Source organism: Chiloscyllium plagiosum, chromosome 26, assembly GCF_004010195.1.
Source record: "Chiloscyllium plagiosum isolate BGI_BamShark_2017 chromosome 26, ASM401019v2, whole genome shotgun sequence".
Classification (NCBI taxonomy): domain Eukaryota; kingdom Metazoa; phylum Chordata; class Chondrichthyes; order Orectolobiformes; family Hemiscylliidae; genus Chiloscyllium; species Chiloscyllium plagiosum.
The window spans coordinates 26,966,430-26,972,429 of NC_057735.1; the positions used below are offsets into that span (position 1 = coordinate 26,966,430).

The 6,000-nt window shown below is 42.9% G+C and overlaps 1 protein-coding gene across 5 annotated transcripts in view; it reads right to left on the reverse strand.

Annotated features, from left to right (window-relative positions):
* The window catches only part of LOC122563200 (bromodomain and PHD finger-containing protein 3-like), an 88,495-nt gene extending 84,787 nt beyond the window's left edge, over positions 1 to 3,708 (reverse strand). For 2 of the 5 annotated variants that reach the window (XR_006315528.1, XM_043716751.1), the window contains exon 1: positions 2,546 to 3,069. The gene's annotated coding sequence lies outside the window, so the exon portion shown is untranslated. Of the gene's footprint in view, positions 1 to 1,595; positions 1,974 to 2,020; positions 2,074 to 2,545; positions 3,070 to 3,419 lie in introns of those variants that run through there. The other 3 variants (XM_043716750.1, XM_043716753.1, XM_043716752.1) reach the window with 3 other exon arrangements.
* Between the last annotated feature and the right edge of the window lie 2,292 nt (positions 3,709 to 6,000).

The following is a 6,000-nucleotide window of genomic DNA, read 5'->3' on the forward strand; positions in this document are numbered from 1 at the left end:
CCACGATATGTATAATCCATAGCCCAGCTCATGTTAAGTTTTAACTTCAGTATTCAGAACTGGGCAATAATGATGCCTTTGATTTTTTTCCAGTTTATTTTAACAATAATGATACTGAAAAGGTCTTAATATTTCAGAATGATAAATAACTAAGGATGTACTATACAATAGTTTACCCTTTATAACTGTTTGTAATCCATTCAAAAATTTGAAGATGCATTAATTGACTTAAATACTTTAAATAGTTAATTTGACTGTGTTGAAATCATACTGTTCATGCTTAATCCAGTAATTAAAATTGCACTGATAGTTTAAAAAGTAATTTCAATACTAAATGAATTTCTCTTATAGCTTACATATCACAATCTGCTACCATCAATTAAATATTGTTTTACAGACAGATCATAACCAAAACCAAAACAAAGCAAAACACGTACAGAAAATGATCAGACTGAAAGGCAAATAGAAATTTCATCATACATTAAGATCTGAGTGTCGGAACTAAACACTACATTGAGCAGGAAATCAAAGAGGGGAATGTTTTTGTGGTTGCACCAATTACACTGTACCTGCACTGGCATGTTAAAATAGTTATTCTTTAACACTATAAATTAATTGATCTGCAAATATAGAAATCTCTAATTTCACACATCTCTTAATATGAATAACCAGAGGCAATTCACAGATGTAGAAAACATATTGAACTGTATATTGAACATATACACTGCATAAACAGTTGCAAGTGGCCTTTCCAAGTTATCAAGTCACAGAAACAGACCCTTTGGTCCAACTTATCCATGCCGAGCACATATCCTAAAATACTCCAGTCCCATTTGCCAAGTTAAAGTTTATTTGTAGATATTTTCTAATCAACTTGTTCAGAGATTTTGTTATAACCTCTGGAGTAGGAGGGACTTAACCCCAGGTCATCTGGCTCACAAGCAGAAACACTACAGAAGTGCAGATAAATAAAGGAACATTTCCCAGTGATTTATGTACAGAATATTGTTTTTAGAACCTCTAACTACAAAAATGTTTAAAAGCCATACGTACAAGTTGTTTGAACAATTAAGTAGTTTACAAATTATTAAAAAGTCTTGTTTGCATTCAATAGCTAAGGCGATCATCTCAACCAAATGAAAACAGATTCTTTGAAATGTAATTCTGTAAATTGGTACTCGCATAAATGTTTTCATCGCGAGCAAAAGCCAGAAAAGGGAGTTCCAATTGAGAGAGAGTTTGGAATTGTTTATATTATTTTGAAATGTTTTCTACAATATATGTTGTTACAACACAAGTCCCCAGTATACTAATATGAATCTAGAATAGATTTGACGAAGTTAGCTACTTCAATAAAATTTACTTAGGTCCAGTGACCCATAAACGTGGTTAATTCTCACTAAGTCAGCAGCATGCTTTTATTTAGATACGAGCTGCGTACGTTCTTAATTGACTCTTGCTTTATTTACCTCACTACAAACATTCAACAAAAAGAAAGAGGCCCACAGACAAAAGTCGGCCAATGCCGAGCGCTCAAGTCCTTCACGGGTCGAAAACATTGCGCGAAAACGGACGCTCGATTTAAATCGGGTTACCGCTGAACGCGTCCTGTGCATGTATAGCGGATACTAATGGTGCACTTTATTCCATAAGTTGGACCTTGCTGTCATATTACTAGGTGTTGCACATTGTTGACGTGGCCGGAGGTCCCCAGCTCAGGCCTTTGTCTGTTTTCCCACTGCACTGTGTCGGGCTCTGACACCAACTCAACTGGACACTCGTGCCAGCTCAGCTGTTCGATGACGTCGGGACTGGTGCGCGTGGAGGGGGTGGGCAGGGGGCAAAGAGAAGGGGGTTCAAAAGGTAGCTGACGTCACTGCAGCAAACTATTTTCCCGGGCCCATTTGAATCTCCCTCCTATCGGCAGCAACGGGTGCCCATTCTGTCCGCCGTTAAGCCACACACTCCTTTACCTTCCCCACCCCTCCCCATGCATACCCCAGTCCCCAACACCACCCACCTGAAACCAGGTTTCAGCAAACACCCCTCCACTCCCGACGTCGACCCCTCCTGTCCCCCACCTCCCAATTAACACGAAGAATTTTCTAGAATCTCATCACTCGACCACCATCTACCCATTCAATCCCCTCCCTCCCCCAAGCCAACACCAAGCAACGACCGAATCGACCCACTAACAGACGCGTGCAGGATTGATAGACGCTCCAGCCAATGGGCGCTGGAGTTCACCTTCACACGGTGCCAATCAGGAAACGATTTGCCATCTGCTGACCAATCGGCAAAGGCGGGACCTCGTCCCTGGCCCCGCCCCCATTCGGTTGGACGGAGAGAATTTACTGTAGAACAAGATGGCGACTATTTCCACAACAAGCGACCCCCAAAGCATATTAATTACAGACCTCTAACGGCTGACCCCAGTGCGTTTCACTCGCCACCTAATGGCGGCAGCACGACCCAAAAGCTTCACTTCCCAATCCGCAAACAACAACCCAACGCCCACAAACGTGAAAAAACAAACGCCATTTACCTTGAATGCAAAGTCGGACAGGGAGGTGGGAGATCACTCTCCAGGACACAAATAATTACTAATGGCACCGAAGCGCCTGGTATCTGCCGTTCCGTGCCCGCTACTCAACGCTTAATATGTCGTCCTCTTGGTACGGAGCGCTTCATAGTGCGCCCGCGGATGTCTCAGGGCGAGGAGGGCGGACTTTTAATGGAGATTTGAGTGCGAGGAACAGTACGTAAGATAGCGGTAGAAATGCGAACCTTTTGCCGCTGTTGTTGGGGGAGGGGGCGGGTGTGGGGGAGGGGAGGGAAAGTAGGGGGGGGGGGAGAAAGAGAGAAAAAAAAGCTCTTTTCAATCAGAGGCCGGACACGCCCCTGCGCATGACCCGAGCATTCGCGGAAACCCCGTGCAGGGGCAGTAAGCAGCTTCAGGAGGGAGACGAGAGGAGAGGAGAGTGGCGGTTGTCCTGGGGGCTGCCCAACTCCTTCACACAAATCACAACCTCCCCGCTCCTCCAGATCAACGGGCGGACGCTCCCCTTCAAATCCGGCTGCGTCTTTGCTGCCAGGCTTCGAATAACGGGCGGGCGAGTGCTCCCTCCCACCACAAAACCCCCCCCTTTTTTTTCCCCTAAATGAAAGACCGAGCGTTTTCCATGTCTCCCGCTGTTCCTAATCCCTGTTAGAGTAAAAGGCTTCGTTTAAACATCCCCAGGAACGGTTACCGAGGCCTGAAAATTAAGTTACTTTTTGAAACCCAAGGTTGGGGATTGCCACATTTATGACATCCACTGAGGTCATCATAAAAGTGCAAGAAAACGGTTGCATTAAAGTACTAACTATGGATCATATATTTTATCTTTTACCTTCAACGTGTTTATACTTATTCTTACCGTCTCGGCCCTGTTTTTGTCATTTCAATTTTGAATTAAAATTGCTATTAAAATAAAATTTTCCATCAATAAATTAGTTCACTTGGAATGTTAACTGAATAAATGAAGTTATTAGAGTTCAAACAAGTGACTTGGGGAGGAGGGGGTGTGGTTCTTTTGCCTAGCTGACTAGAAATATCCTTTTTAATATAAATAAACTGTGGCTAAAGAATGAGGGGGGAAATGCAGAGTGCAATAAGTTTGATCAGCCTGGCAGCTACTGCACAAGACGCTCCTGAAATCCAATTGAAAATAGAATCGTACCATACAAGTGCAAGAAGTCTCAACTAATTATAAAAAAACGCGGGAGAATCAGCTAGATGATTACAATTGGCCAATGAGAGTATGGCCAAATGTTCCATCACGTGATTTCTATTGGCCAATAAGTCGACAAGCTTGTTAATCGTGTTAAAAAAATCTGAAGTTTGATAAGTGGATCAGGACTCAAGTATGACTTGAGTATTTTGCCAAAGTAGGTATTGGAGAGTTTAGTGGTGGGATCAAGTTTTGGTAGAGAGGAAAAAAAAACTGCACATACTGGAATCCACACTCGACAAGCAGGAGGCCAGAAGAGTGCAGCAAGCCAGGCAGCATCAGAAGGTGGAGAAGTCCACGTTTTGAATATAACCCTTCAGGAATGGAGATAGGGGATTGTGGAGCTGCAGATAAAGAGAAAAGGAGGGGGGCACAGAGTCGTGAGAAAGTGTTAGGTCAATACAGATGGTAGGTACAGCCTGGTAGGTTGATAGGAAGAATGCTACCGGCTGGTAGGTGGAAGGAGGGGTTTGAGCTGAAAATGTGTTGCTGGAAAAGCGCAGCAGGTCAGGCAGCATCCAGGGAACAGGAGAATCGATGTTTCGGGCATAAGCCCTTCAGGAAGGAGGGGTTTTCCAGGTATAATACTACTTTAGGAATGGAAGTGGGGGTAGGAGGAAGTGCAGATAAATAGAAGGGGGGAGGGAATCTTTGGTAGCAGGGGGATAAAATGGATGATAACACCCAGATGCACATAGGCCAGTTTTTAAAGGACCTGTCCCTTCCTCATTGCCCACCTGCCCATGTCAACTATATTATGGCATAGGCTAGGTCAGCTGGCTTGTTAACACACTTAATTCCTTTTTTTTTGAAATGGCAAGTAAGGGGCTTGCTTGTGGTGCAGTGGTAGTATCTCTACCCTGGACCAGGAGGCATAGGTTCAAGTGCCATTTGTTCGAGGTTTACAATAACATCTCTGAACAGATTGATTAGAAAAATAGATTTTTTTAAAAATGGCCAATGAGGGACCATCTTATGGCACAGTGGTAGTGTCTCTATCCTGGACCAGGTGGTCTAGCTTCAAGCCCACCTGCTGCAGAGGTGTGTAACAACATCTCTGAACAGATTGATAAGAAAAATAGGTTAATTAAAAATACATAAATAGCAACTTTGGAGTACACCAGCCTGCCATTTTATGGTAACTTGGTCTGGATGGTCAGGAAGTCATTAAAACTATCACTAAGCATGTTTTAAATGCCATCCATGTGCCCACCAAAACACCCAGTAAAATTCATCCCCATGTCTGTCAGTAGCCAGAATTTTCCAAGGCTTAATTACAATGCTGCATTATTTCACATTAATCTGTTATTACATTCTTCTGTGCACTTTCTATCTAACATTTTCCAGTTCGTCTGGAAAGCACTAACTCTGGCAACTATAAATGAAGTCTAATTCTGGTTAAACCACAACACAGTACTAAATGCATGCTAAACTGTGTAAGTTCCATACTTACATATAGTTAAGCAAGCCCACAATCAACACATCAGATCAAAGCTCTGGAGTTCTGCCACATCATATCATGAATAAGCATGTAACAAGATGAATATCCTCAACAATTGAAGTGCAAAATGGATAGTCCATCTTGCTCCCCCCCCCCCCCCAAGACCCAGCATTACAATTCAAATTCACTCTAGTCAATTTGAAATCAAGAAAACAACCAAGATAACTGGATATTGCTAATCTGTTGCTCCCAACAACATTCTGGCTATCGTGCAAAGGACTTGTTCTCCATAATTAGTTACATGTCCAGCAAGCCGTTCTGTATAGCTGCAGCAGTGGCATCTACACACCAAAGTAAAGAAGCGTCCAAGTGTGCCAAGGTATGCCCTAGTCACAAAACCACTTTATTATTCCCTATCAACTTTCTCCAGTCATATGCAAACTAATGGAACATGTAGTTAGTAATATTTTAAGCAACACTTTCTCACCCATAATCTGCTCACTGATGCGCTCAGTTGGGTTTTGTCAGGATAACTCAGTTCCAGACCTCAATCCTTCCCTTGATCCAAACATTGACAAAAGAGCTGAATTCCAAAGCATGGTAACACTGACTGTGCTGCTATCAGGCAACATTTGACTAATACACTAAGATACCGAATAAAATTGATGACTGTTAAAGGAAAGACCTGGCACTGGCTGCAATTATACCAACACAAAGGAAACTAGTTGTGATTGGTACATTCCAATCATCTCAGGTGACAGGAACATAGCAGCAAGAGTAGGCCAC